The sequence below is a fragment of the Mastigoproctus giganteus genome, chromosome 11, assembly GCF_048544385.1.
Source record: "Mastigoproctus giganteus isolate SK-2022 chromosome 11, ASM4854438v1, whole genome shotgun sequence".
Lineage (NCBI taxonomy): Eukaryota > Metazoa > Arthropoda > Arachnida > Uropygi > Thelyphonidae > Mastigoproctus > Mastigoproctus giganteus.
The window spans coordinates 68,455,403-68,469,249 of NC_143585.1; the positions used below are offsets into that span (position 1 = coordinate 68,455,403).

The 13,847-nt window shown below is 38.4% G+C and overlaps 1 protein-coding gene across 1 annotated transcript in view; it reads right to left on the bottom strand.

Annotated features, from left to right (window-relative positions):
• LOC150078093 (uncharacterized) overlaps positions 1–13,847 on the bottom strand; it is a 101,725-nt gene that overhangs the window by 72,330 nt on the left and 15,548 nt on the right. The gene's annotated exons all lie outside the window — the stretch shown is intronic.

The window sequence follows — 13,847 nt, forward strand, 5'->3', positions numbered from 1 at the left end:
GTGGCAACTTCGTGGGCATGATACATAGCTGTCTGCTACACGTTTAGAGGTCTGGCTCCTGGGATCCCATCCACGAGCAAATGACATTATACACACATGAGCAACAAGCCCCAGTACTGTTATAATAATAATAATTTGTTTTTGATTTGCCGTTCATCAATTAAAATTTGAACTCGTTATTGGCGAGTTCACGTGGAAACAATCCTTTTTTTTTTTCTTGATCATATGCTAATGGCTGAAACGAGAATATTCCATTAAACAGGAGCAAATGATAATATAAAAAAAAAACGTAACTGCTATCCTTGAGGTCCATAAAATTGTTTCATAAAATGAGGTGAATTGTTTCTTCTGTATACAAGTTTAGTATTAGTCATATAGTGTTATTAGTCGCAGTAAAAGCCTCCTGCTTTCTATAAGTGCAAAAAGATATATTTTAAAAAATATCAAAATAAAATAAACTGCCTACTTGATATCTCCTCACGTAGGTAATTGTCCAACTGACCTTTGAATCTCCCCAAGCTGTCAGCTCAAATACCCATTGAAGCAGCTTATTCCAGTAATGAACAACTCGATGGCTAAAATAAAACTTCCTGCAATCGAGTTTAAACCTCTTTCTTCGTGTGTAGCATAGTTGGTAGGATCGCTATCCTCCCCACACCTGATGGAAAAGACCAGAGTTAGAGTTCCTTCGATGGCGTGAGGAATTATGGTTTTTTTTCACAACGCAGCCGAGTTAGTCTGTCTCAGACGATGGTAGCATGATTTTTCCTCCCGGAAACAGAAAATTGACCACAGAACACATGCAATTTACACACAGTATATATGGACCAATATGGCTTCAGCCGCTGATTCTCCTAAAACCCTACTACAACAACTTCCCTCGTAGTTTTAATTTGTGGCCCGTAGCTCTGGAATCATAACAGTGAAAATTTTAACTCTTGTCCATTTTCTTTTTTTCTCTCTCAAGTTCCCTATACACCTCAATCAGGTTTCCTCTGAGTTGTCTAGTCACCAAGTTCTGTAGCTCATATGGACTCCCTTTTGTTGATCTCTTCAGGGGCATTAATCGTCTTTGGATCCTTTCAAGAAGCTTGTTTTTTTTGTTTTTTTTTCTTTTGAGGTGTTGCCTCCAAACTTGGACACAGTATTCCAAGTTTGGTCTTGAAATTCCCTTATATAGTGGAATTATGATCTCCCTTTCTCTAGAGGTAAACGATCGATAAATCATCGATGACACCACTTGCCTTCCTCGCCTGCTGTTTAATGTAGATCTACTTATAGAAGTCCATGTTCGACGTATTGCAACTCCCAAATCCCCCTCATCCTATACTGTTTTTGATTAGACTCCATCAAGTGTATAATTTATATTGCAGCTCCTGTTCCCCAAGCGCAAAACTTTGCATTTTGCTGTATTAACTGGTGAACTGCCACTTTTCTGACCATTCTTGAGTCCTGTTGAATTCCAGAAGGAGCTGCTCGACGCCAATCACTAATTACTCTACTGGTCTTGCTATCACCTGCAAATTTTTGAGATCACACCCTCTATCCCTTCGTCGATGTCATTTAAGAAAATTAAAACAGTGGTCCCAGTATCAATCCTTGGAGAACCCCACTTCTTACGTTAGTCCAATCTGAAGAATAACTATTAATCGCAATCCTCTGCATCCTGCCGTGCAGCCACCTTGCGATAAATAAATATAATAAATTTTCTGTTTATACTCTGCAACGACCACGTAAGGTCAAAAGGAGTTCACAAGGTAGAGATATACAAGAATATTACTGTATTTAGTGGTGCGTTACCATCTAAGCATAAGACACCTACTGGTTTCACCATGTCTGTCCTCATGTAATAATTCGACTTCCGGTGGATGGATTTTCGTGAAATTTTATATTTGGCAAGGAGTGCTGGTGGAATGGGAAGTAAAGAAGATATCTCTTAGATACAGTAAATCAAATTCGAATTTCTTCTCCAGCAATAGAACAGAAGTTTATATTTTAAAAATTTGTAAGATTACTAACAATTGCCAAAATTCAAAGTGCGATAATTTGCATTTTAAAGATTATCCACAATTTTCCATTCTTTGAAATTAGAGACTACTAGATATGCAATATGGAGACAGTTAACAAACATTTACGACACATTAAAATCCTTGACACGGGAACTACCCGAAGATCTTGAGCAATGCAGAAGTCGATTCCGGTCCAACCACACACCTGCACAACAGGTTGAAAGAGCACTTGGTGCCAGTGTTTAACGTAATGTTGAAAACAGTTTGAGTTAAAAATAACGAGATTAATCCTCCCTTCCACTGAGTCAGTGATTACAATTCGCATCACGTAAGATGATACTTGGATTGAGTTACAAATTAGGACGAAACGTTTTATTGCGTTGGTCTTCGAGCTAAGCTTCTCACCATAATCATGGCGACCTCCATTTCATAAAGAATGCCTCGAGAATTTACATCCGATAATATGGACCACGACGATGTTTTCGACATACAAATGGAGGAGTTTAAATGTTTAATATGGTAAAACAGAGATGGAGGCAAAGATAAAACTAACCACAGTGACACCTAGAGAACACGGACGGAGTTAAAACGGGGAAGTCTTAACAGCGAAAAAGCATTAGATAGAAAACCTGTTTGAACTCTTTGAAAATCCACATCACGTTACTAGTCCCAACGTTTTGGCTCTGTCACTGCTGGGCGCTAGATTACTGCTCCCTTCCCCCCATCCTTTCCCCAAGTCTCGCAGCGGAACTGAGAAGCGTCGCTGACTGGAATGCGAAACAGTATTTTATGGTGTGCAACGTGCCCCGTAGGGAGAAGAAATGTAACTGACTTACAGTGGTCGCATAAAACTTAGATAAAAACGGTAGTTCCACAGAGTGACTACTGGTCACAATAAATCACACAATAACAGGTTTAGCGCCTAAAGAATACGTTACTTTCATGACCAAACACTTCAAGTGCCCTCGTAAAGTCATTTAGCTTTAGCACGATTGCATATTTTTTCGTTGGGTTGTACACGATCATAAATGAAAGCGCTTACACATTCACGCTCACCCCTGATGAAGGCAGTCATAGGTGAGCATCTCCTTAGAATAACTGCGAATCATCAAAATGATAGAATTGGTTAACAGTTCCAATGGATCGGAACTGTTAACAACCTCAGAGCACGTCGAGATATTCATTTACATGAGAATTCCGTGTGGAGTAGTCATATTTCTTAGAATTAAGATTCGGGTCAGAGATTGTATAGCTGTCTGATAGACGGGTGGTTAGGAAGAACACGTGTTCTCCTTCCACACCATAAAAACTAGCAAGTGGTCATTGGATGAGAAAATATTTCCTTGAACTTCTGTACACACTTAGAAAGTGAATGAGCTGGTAGTTCCTGGAAGGTGTAATCGAAATCCTCTGTCCTATCCTTAAAAAAAAGTAGGCTTTTAGAGAGGTGGGGGGAAGGGATCGTTAGTTACCAACGATGAATCAGACACTGGCAAAATGATACGGTGGTTTTGCGTAATTATCGACTACAGTCGGGTGAAATTCCGCGAGCTTAATCATGGACCTGGTCAATGCCAATATATATGAAGTGGAAGGGACACTCCTGACAGCTACGTCACCAAGTCGCGGTTTGTTCCGATAATATTTCATTTTCCGTTACTTACAAAATCACGAGAGGTTGAAAGGTCACATCATACGATACCCCGCACATATTATATCTCAAAAGCCGCTGTGTTTCTGGATAGCACGCAGGCTCTCGTGCTTCCAGGGAATTGCTGGAATAGGAGGCCAAATATGGAATTTGGGTTAAAATATTGCTTTCTGATGCTCGCTGATCCTCGGGTTTCGTTTTTGTTATTTCGTAACTCGGATGTATACCGAGAAATGTTTTAAAGTGCGTTTTCCAGAGAGCTTTGCTAGGAGACTTATAACCAACAATGTTTGTTCCACTTTCAAATTACAGAGAAGTGATTGATGGGAACTTTGGACTTAAAAACTAATTGAAATTCAGACCACAGCATCGCACAATACACGTTTCTTTGTTGAACGTTGCCTAGCAACAGTTTTTATCAAAAACGAAATAAATCTGTAGATAAATCTGCAATCTACCAACTTCTAGCCGTGATAAATACGTCATCACATTGGGCTTAACCCAATTAATTTTTTTTCCCCAACAATCACATCATTTGTAATTTTTATGTTTTTTTGGCCCACGCTTATTCTAAAATGGCAATTTCACACTTTTTAATGCTTAACGAAATAACCTATTTTTGCCACCTTCTGTGTCACTCGGTCATTTATTACTGGCAAAGAAAAGACTTTGATGGGGTGGGGAAGAAGTTAGGAGTGGAGAGAAAACGGACACATTACTGAGACGTCAACTGGGCTTCGTCAACCACCCGTTACAGTGTGGGTGTTCCGGTTAAACTGCAGCATCTTTCAGTGGGCGTACAATATAGTTCAAAAGGGAAGGACGCGCACACACACACACACACGACCAAGGATTCATTAAAATACTTGGGTTGGAGAAAGTGCGAAGTATTTAATTCTCATGTTACGTGATCCTTTAACCTTGGACAGCTATCTGCATTAACTGTATGCAAATTACATTGCCATCAGATCACGAGCGGCCATATTAGTGTTTACACCCACCGGTGCCCAATGAAATTTACCTTGAATTTATTAATTAATCATTGCTTCTAATTATATGCACATTGAACAGCAAACGGAAACGATAATCCTTTTTTCTTACCTCCAAAGGCTAAGGCGAGGTTATTAAAGTTTTAATTAGTTTTATTTTGCTAATACTCATAGAAAATTGAGAAGCTCAAACATGGTGGGAGAGATCCTGGGCGGGCATTTGCGCCTTAAAAGCAATAAAGCATTATAAAATGGTTTCTGGAACACCTTTTGTTCCGGTCCTTAACAGCATCTGACTTTGAACCCATCTTAAATTTTCTTCTAGGAAGGAGTGTGGTTACCAATAAAATGCTGCATATTTAGACTTGGTTCTGTTTGAATTATAGTAATTCAGACGACGACCCTTTCTATGCGTCTGTCTAGCCTGTGTAGACTTAGGCTCTTTCCCTTCCTCCCCTCTTTACTTTACGATAAAACGCACCCCATTTCGAATGGTGGATTGCATACAAAATCAGTCAGGTCAGGAGAGTGTGCTAAAGACATTTCGAGGGATGTATTTATAATGCTGCGGATAGTACGAAGGTGTAGACTGTTTAGCATAAGATGCTGAAACTCCTTCGGAATAAATTTTTGCTCATCGTTAGGTTATAGACCGGCCGTTTAGATCTTATCTTTGGACCCACCGCATTCAAAACTTTTTGGCTTTTTATGAGTAGCGGAATCTCTTGATATTCACACTCTGAGGGACTGGTTAATGGAATTTTCAGAGATGGATTTCGTGATCATACATTCTAGCCATGTCAAAGTCCCTAAATTTATTCTTCACTATCTTTATTCTCTTTCTAAAAGTTTAAAGAGAATTTTATAAATTGGTAAGGAGAGTACATTAATTAAAAAAAAAAAAAAATCTGATCACTTAGATTCTCCGAAATTAATTAGGAAGTTTTATTAGATAACTTTGGGGTGGTTAATTGGGATAGATAAGAATCCTATTAAAAGTTACACACTTTAGATGTACGTTGATATATTTAGTTTGGTTATTTTTACGAGTTGAGACCAAAAACGAAGATGGAACGAAGTTTCTTGGAAAATTTCCAAGTTTCATGACATAATTGCGGTCATATTTCTATGCTGAAGTGTGTACATCTTCCGTTATCTGTCATTCGACAGGGAAGCACCTGTGGAATGAACGAACGATGACCCCAGAAGGCGTGCCACTAGGACAGGTCATCAGTCCTGTGTCTCTGATCTCACAAAAATGCATTTGATCCGCTGGTAGCTGTAATTGGCGAGGTGGGCGTATCTGGTTTGTTGCTAGGGGATAAACGACGATGGGGTAAAGGGGGTGGGGGGGTAATATGTGATCTTTACAAGAAACGGGTAGCGAAAACTCATCAGCTAACGATTTTGGTATTCACACTACCAGATATCCCGAGGGTAACCCTGTTTGACTTCTTCATCTATCTGACATCTCCACCTAAGGATGTCCCTGGTCACTACACCTCTTGTTTAACTTATATTTAATGGTGTTTGGTATTGATTCAACTTCGATCGTTTCGGGCAAGTGTTCTCCAGCGTGGGATGTTGCGAGATTAAGTTGGTAGTATCGGAACGATAACTCTGCTCTGGATGAATGGGTATAATTATCATTTAATATGCCACTGTAATTAGCTTCTGGCAGTACAGGTTGTAAAGGAGATAAAGTCCAGAGCCGCGTTAAAACTATCGATAAAAAGTAGTGTAAAGATTACGTGTAAACACTTCAATAACTGATGTGGAAATAAAGTACCCAAAGGATTCAGCTATTAATATACAAACAAGGTACCTTTAACGTACTGTCAACGTATCTCATCCATAATCCCCATCCCCCTCTCCTATGCGCTATATAAAGACCTAATTATTAGGCAAGGAGATAATTTTAGCAATACACTTGGCTGGAATTCATCGTGTCCCCCTAGAACTCAAGGAAGGAAGAGTCCAATGAGACTGATGCAGCTAATTAATTAAGATTGTACGATATGCCTACAGTTCAACCTTTCCCCATCCTCATAGTTGGTAATAGGCCGTTACTTTCACCTTACAGCTAACGCTGTGTGAGTGAGGGAGAGAGATTGTAATTGCTCGTTTAAAAGGTGATTGACCTACGTTGTAGATAGTGTAAAGTGAGGTCACTTCTTTCATTCGAAGTATCGTATCTAGGTTAGTTGACCTGCACAAACTGTTCGATGTGAATAGAGTTCACGAGAAAGTCCGTAAAGACATTTAAGAAATTATGGGTTTCGAAGTATCCCTTCCAATCCTTTTTTATTTCTTCCCCTGCACTTTTTTTTTTACTTTCCAAGTAACACTGTCGTTCAATTTTTTGCTCTATATGATGTTAATAACTTCAGGGGTTGGTATAATTTTAAGCAGTAACGGAACCAGAACAGAGCAAATTTGCAGAGGCTCATATCCTGATTCAATGAATTGCGAAAGGATCATGTTCTGAAACGTGTACGACCGCAAAATTATCTAGTTACATCATCGATTGTAAAAGGTACACTGTTAGTTAGACAGCAACACTAAAGGTTTATTATTATTTTTTTTTAATGTGATTGGAAACAGGAAAGCTGCAGTCTTCTGAAACTGTGGAAGGGTTGGATATTGCCAAGACAGAAGAAACTATTTGTTATTATTTTGTAAAGAAATACCGGCAGAGAGAAGTTGTTCCAGAGAGCAGAAGTGGACGGGAAAAATGAGTCAAGTTAGTTCTGCAACTTCGGGGTTGAACTGTGAATGGATTGCTGTCTGGTTGGCGCATGGATTCGAATTTGTTTGAAAGAAAGATATGGAATTATACGAGTAGATTTTAGTTCAAAGGAATAGTGACCATGAAATTATCTTTTAAAAATTCATGCAGCAGAAACAGTGTCTGTGTGACAGGGAGTGCCAGTTTGTGGGAGAGAAATCATCGATTATGAGTCACTGATTGTGAGAGAGGGATCATTTATCACTAACAGGGAATGCCAGTATGTGAGAATTTAAATTAGCATTAGCCATACAGCGAAAGGAAGTAACTAGTTGACCTTTGCATTTCTTCAAATTGTAAGCTTCAACTACCTTCGGAGCCAACTTGTTCATTAGGGTAATCAACAACTCGCTGGCTAAAAGAGAACTTCCTACAATCTATTCTAAACCCCTGTAATTTGAATTTATTGACCCTAGTTCTGGGATTCTTTATAACAGTGAGAATTCCGCCTTCATTTTACTAACCCCCCCCCCTCAGAGCCTTATAAACTTCAATCAGGTCCTCCTCCCTTCTAAGGTGCCTGGATACCAAGCTCTGTAGACCACATAATCGAAGTCTTTCTTTGTAGTCACTCTTTTGCTGTTCTCACCATGCGAGTTGCCCATCTTTGAACCCTTTCAAGAAGGTCAGTCTTTTTTTCAGATGAAGTCTCCATACTTGGACACAGTATTCCAAATGTGACCTTACAATTGCCGTATACATTGGGATTATTACTCCCTATCTCTACAGGCTATTGTTCGATCATTTTATTTTGATATCTTTCGGAGTCTTCAGTTCGAATGTTGAGTAAAAGTTTCACCTGTATCGATGGCATTTTATTTGCATATTTATATTAAAAATACTTTCTTAAAAACGTTTAAATCTTATAAGAAGCAGCCATTCATGATTGAGATCCTTGTTTCCTCCCAATAAACCTGTATCAAGTGGATGTTTAGATTAATAGTCACCAAGATGACTTTAGTTATGCATCCTATTTGTAATTGCCATTTTAATGGATCAGTTGGTTGGCAGAGTAACAAACAGGGCCACAGTCCCTTTACGTCCCCCCTAATAAAGCCTGCTAATGCATGAACTCTTGAAAGGACCACAATAATCGAAAGGACTGCAAAAATTTGTCTGACACCATACCGGATGCATGGTTAGACGCTTAAAAATTTCAAAATTTCCACAGAAGAAAACGCGTTCGAATTTGAATGAATAATATCCATTCCTTTTTCGGGAATTTGTTGTGACAAAACTGTACCACCACATCTACATGGTTGGAGGCGAATCAGAGGTAATTAGGCCCTAAGTTTTCTGAAAATGTATGTTATAGTGTAGTGGTTGTCTGTCTTCATAAGCTTGGTACCAGGACTTTATTTTAAAGAAGCATTTAACAAACTGACAGGAGGAAATGCAGTTATGAGTTATGGGTAGCGCGAATGGCTTAGTCTTAGACCAAGAAGAAAAATTCCAAGAGTCATCAGAGATCCTTGCCGATATGCTTGGGTCATAAATAGTGTAATGACCCAATTTTTAGTTGCAAGTCGTATAGTGTCATGTACATTCTTGGAAAAGAGAATATCGACTTTGCTGAAACGTACCAACTCAGAGTACTTTCTTTAACTCTGAAGATACTGCATTAATACCGACTTAGAAAATCTAACAGGCGACAACGCCATTCAAGATGGAACTTAGCAAGAAAATTTTTGAAAACTTAATTATATAAAAAGCACGTGTTGTTACATGCTCTCAAATATTATAATTGCAATGAAACATTCTCATAGAATGTCATAACTATAATTGGAAGCCTTCCCACATCTTTCTTTCTCCTCGATTCCTATTTCACAGGATAAATTAAATTTCTGTTTATACTCCAGGACGACCACACGGTCAGAGGAGTTCACAAGACAGAGAATACAACAAGCAGCACCGTATTTAGCAGCCACGGGCTTGAACCTCGGTCACTCAAGGCACGTGTGCTTATGCACACGTGCCTTGAGCACCCTCGCGCTTGACCATTTGGCTATGGCGGCCGTATACTTTATATCCAAATAGCGTAATTCTTTACAAATGCTATCAGGATATAGTGGGCAACTCTTCTTTCCAAACTATGATAATATCGGCCTTGAGCACCAAAAAATAGTTTAAGATAATACACACGTCGCGTTAATTATTCTTTCTAAGCAAGGCCTTGGAACTTAACTTTCTACAAGTCTCGAGAGTCGCCCAAGGACACTAAAAAGGTTCCTTCTGGGATACTAGAAGAAAAGGGTTTCTAGAAGAAGTAAAAATGGTTTTTCTCTACTAGCACGGACTTGTACACTTTATATAATTTATCACTTGGACCTGACAGGACATGACCACGAAACTTTCTTCATTACTTGCCCATCGACGAACCCCCAAGGGTGTTTTTTCTGTCTCCTGTTCATTTCTTTCCTGTTTCTCGATAGAACTTTGGTATCTTTTCTCTCTATGCCCGGTGATATAGCGTGACTCAAGTTCCTCTTTGTAGACCAACATTGAATAAAAACGCTTTTAGTTAATTTCGGAAAAGAAAGTTTCACTTCCTCCAGCTGTATTTTTATACAATAAGTTACTGCTGTTAGAGCATGGATCACATCTTTTGGTTTATCAGTTCATGTGTTTTATAGCTTTATTTTACAATCGTTCTTGGTACGCTTTAACTCTTGCATTTTCACTTTTTCTTTGCCGATATTTTCATTTAGATATTCATGCATTTAGATTAATCCCATAGTTTAATTCAGTCAACAAGGATTGCATTCTTTGCCGTCCACAAATCTGCATAGAAATCTATATTAATGGGATAAGGATACAACAGAGAAGAACCTCCTCGACAAGAGTGAAATCCTAAAAGGATCACAACACTGGTTTGTAAGAGGTCTTGGCTGACAAATCAAGTCGATCGGGGACAACAGATTCAGTAATGTAGCTAGCGTAGTCGCTCAAAGTTCAGCGTTGAGGACTCCTTGTTTCTGATTGTCTTCACTAATAATGATGCAGATACACAAGGAAGGTCTCTGGATTCCTATGATTTAAAGGTACAATTGGGACCCGGCTGTGCTGCTTTAAAACGACAGGTAGGTTACACATGGTGTGAAAGATAGTAACTAAAGTTTAATTCACAGAATTAAAGAAGGTTTAGGATTAGAAATGATTAGTTTAGGGTTATGATGCAAACAGATATGAAGTTTTCCAAGCAGTTTAGTCAAGCGGCCACGAACTCTCAGAGGTATTGTTAATGATCAGTAGAACCTTTGCTAGTAAGGAATAGTAGGTTATTACTCCTTTTTATATATATTAAAAAGTGAGATCTCATTTGGAATATTGTATTCAAACCTTGGAGGCCTAACCTAAAAAAACAGGTGACACAGAACTTTTGGAGATGGTCCTATATTGGTTGGAAATGCTAATGATCCCTATGAAGAGCATCTTAGAAGATGTGGATTTCGGAGCCTGGAGACTAGACACCTCCTGGTGACCTGACAGAGGTGAAGGTCGTTAAAGGAATAAGCATAATGAACGAGGGAAGTGTTTTTACGTTAGCAGGTGGAACAAGGACAGAAATATTGAATTCTTGGAAGCAGCAGAATATTATACCTCATGAAGTTCACTTTCGGGCAACTTGTTGTTGATCATTGGAATAATTAATTCGCAAGGTAGTTGAGGTAGAGTTTGACAAGATTCGGAATGGAATTGGCTTATTTATTTGTTTTTTTTTTTCTTTTAGAAATGGGGAACATTGTGATAATTTATTTGCTGATGCAGAATAAGTTTGCTTCCTTATCACTTAGCTGTATAAAATAATTCAATTTTCCAAACCCAGTAATTTCAAGATTATAAAACAAAATAAACAATATCAAACTGAATGTTTGTGAAAAGGTTGTAATTTATGCACACCCATATTGTCTGTAGATTTGCACAAACTGGTTGAATTTTATCTGTGTCCTTTGTAACGATCGCTGACAGGCCAAAAGTATAAAGATGCGATTCTCAGACGAATGTTTCTTCCGTATATCACGGGATCTCGGCAAAATTCCAATGCGATGATACAGAGAACACAGACTGGCTATTTTACTCCGCGGATTTTAACCCAATTGAACATGCTTAGGAGTTTCTAGACACTACTTTACTTCCTGTGATAATCCAGCAGCTAGAAAAGGCCCTTGACGGATCAAAGTCGAGATTGTATGACCTGATCGAATCACCTCCACGGAGGTGACAAATGTGTAGTTATGGCAGGAGACCACATACGGCACGCATAAATTACTACTGATTACATTTTTTTTATCTGCTCGTTTTTTTACTTTTATTTTTCATCTTGATGTTAACCACATCGCATATGTGAAGGGTATTTGCATATTCAATCAGCTTTTTACACAAGCCTGAAATAAAAAAATGATTTATTTCGTTATATCTTAAATTGATGCAAAGGTTTAAGAGAGCTCAGAGAAGTAAAACTCTCAAAGAGAAGCTTATTCAGCGACAAATACCAGACGGCCAGATACTGAAATACCTACCACATTTACACCGAAAGATATCGTTCTCGGGTTACAGACAAATATGCGTGACCCAGCAAAGAAACATTTTGCAGCGCTTGTTTAAAAAATAAAATGCATCGTCATTCACATGCGGTTTCATTTAACTTTACAACAAAACATCTATTTTTAGAGAAGCAGTGGATTGAGTTGAAAAAACTTGATGATATACTTCTTTGAACGAAACTGAAGCTCTTCATCAATGGAGATATGAAATATAAGATACTTTTAATTTGTTGGTCTCAACAGACTTTTTATAGTTAAGTTAAATCAGAGAAAATTAACCATTTAAGCTTTAATTTTTAGCTTATTAATAAAGCATTAGAAGCAATTACAAAGATGCGCTATAAATTAGTAAAAATTAGGCTAAATTCGATCAGCATTAAGTTTTTCTTGCGACACAAACGGTTTAGAATGTATGAGGACCAAACCACTTAACCCATTAAGAAAGCCTAGATGGTAACTGTTCGTAGCGATGGTTATACTTTTCTTGGCGTCTAAAAGTTCTCAAGATCACTTCTCTTTGCGCCGAATACAAATGTCCGTGTTTTCGGGCATTTCCGGTTTAACAGAGGTTGGGTGGTGCCCTTTCATAAATATTGCACACGTGCTATTGGAATGCAGATGAACTCTTTGGGGTCATCATCTCAGTTCTAGAAGTGGGTGAGTGCAAGTATGGAAAGCTAAAGGAGGAATTTTCGAGAAAGTTCAGTTAGTCTCCTCCTTCACACAGAAGAAAATAATGACTTTTTTCTTTTCTAAGAAGCGTGTGATAACAGCTCTCCTTCTCTTAGCGATGTCTATCGAGTAATGAGATGCTAAGAAATTCCGTGCAAGTACACTGCCATCATATCTCAACTTGATGGGAGGCCTAGTGAGTGGATTAAACGCAAAAACCGCGTTCGTATGATAATGTTAATAACTACCCTAAGAATAGAGGTGGGAAATGTCGATCGAAAGTTGAGCTTGCTCTCGTGACCAACTTTTAAAATTTTTGTCGAAAGAAAGTCTATAATTTTGTGGTCCAGATGGAACTGTGTTCTCTGAAAACTGGAGAAATGGGAAGACTGAGGAAAGGAAAGATGTTATTAAGCATATCTGTTTATTATATACCAATTGTCCAATACTTTGACAAGTTTCATTCAGTTCTATTACACCAATGAAGAATAAAATTTCAGCCAAAAAGTGAAGGAATTTAACTTTTAATTTCACGAATGCTTATAAGACTAATTTTGGAGACTGCGCAGAGATGAAAGGGAGATACACGATGTAATGTCATATCACTTAAAGATAAAGCCGTTAATTAATATTCAGAACGGAGAAGGAAAGTGAGTTTTTTCTTTCTTTTATCAAGAAAACGCAAACTACATCTCGTGTTCCATCAAGGGCAACAAGATTTTTCTCTTATAAAGAAAACACTGGAGACATTCAGCTCCACTTCCAGACAGCCGGGCATCGCTTTTGCAATTAATTAAACACCATCTCAGTGCAAGAAGACCAGATTCTTAGATGTAGGGTGAAGCTATTAACATTCAGGATGCATGCGACATATCATACTGGCTCAGTGTACCGCATTCCATCGACTATCACAGATATCTGGGTTACCGGCAAGAAAAAACTGGCGGCTACACACTCCGTCACCATGTTGACCTTTCCATCAACCTCTTTTTTTTTTATGGTTCGTGCATGTGTTCTTTCCCAACATCGCCGACACCACACACGTCAAGCTTTTTAGTAACAGTGTAAAAAGGGTCGCATTACACTATACAAAATTCTAGTGGAATGCGTCTTTTCCTCAGCTGTTATGAATGCTTTTATCCTTGACTTCTTTGTAAATTATCCTATTATGACACGTACGTTTCTCTTCGTATT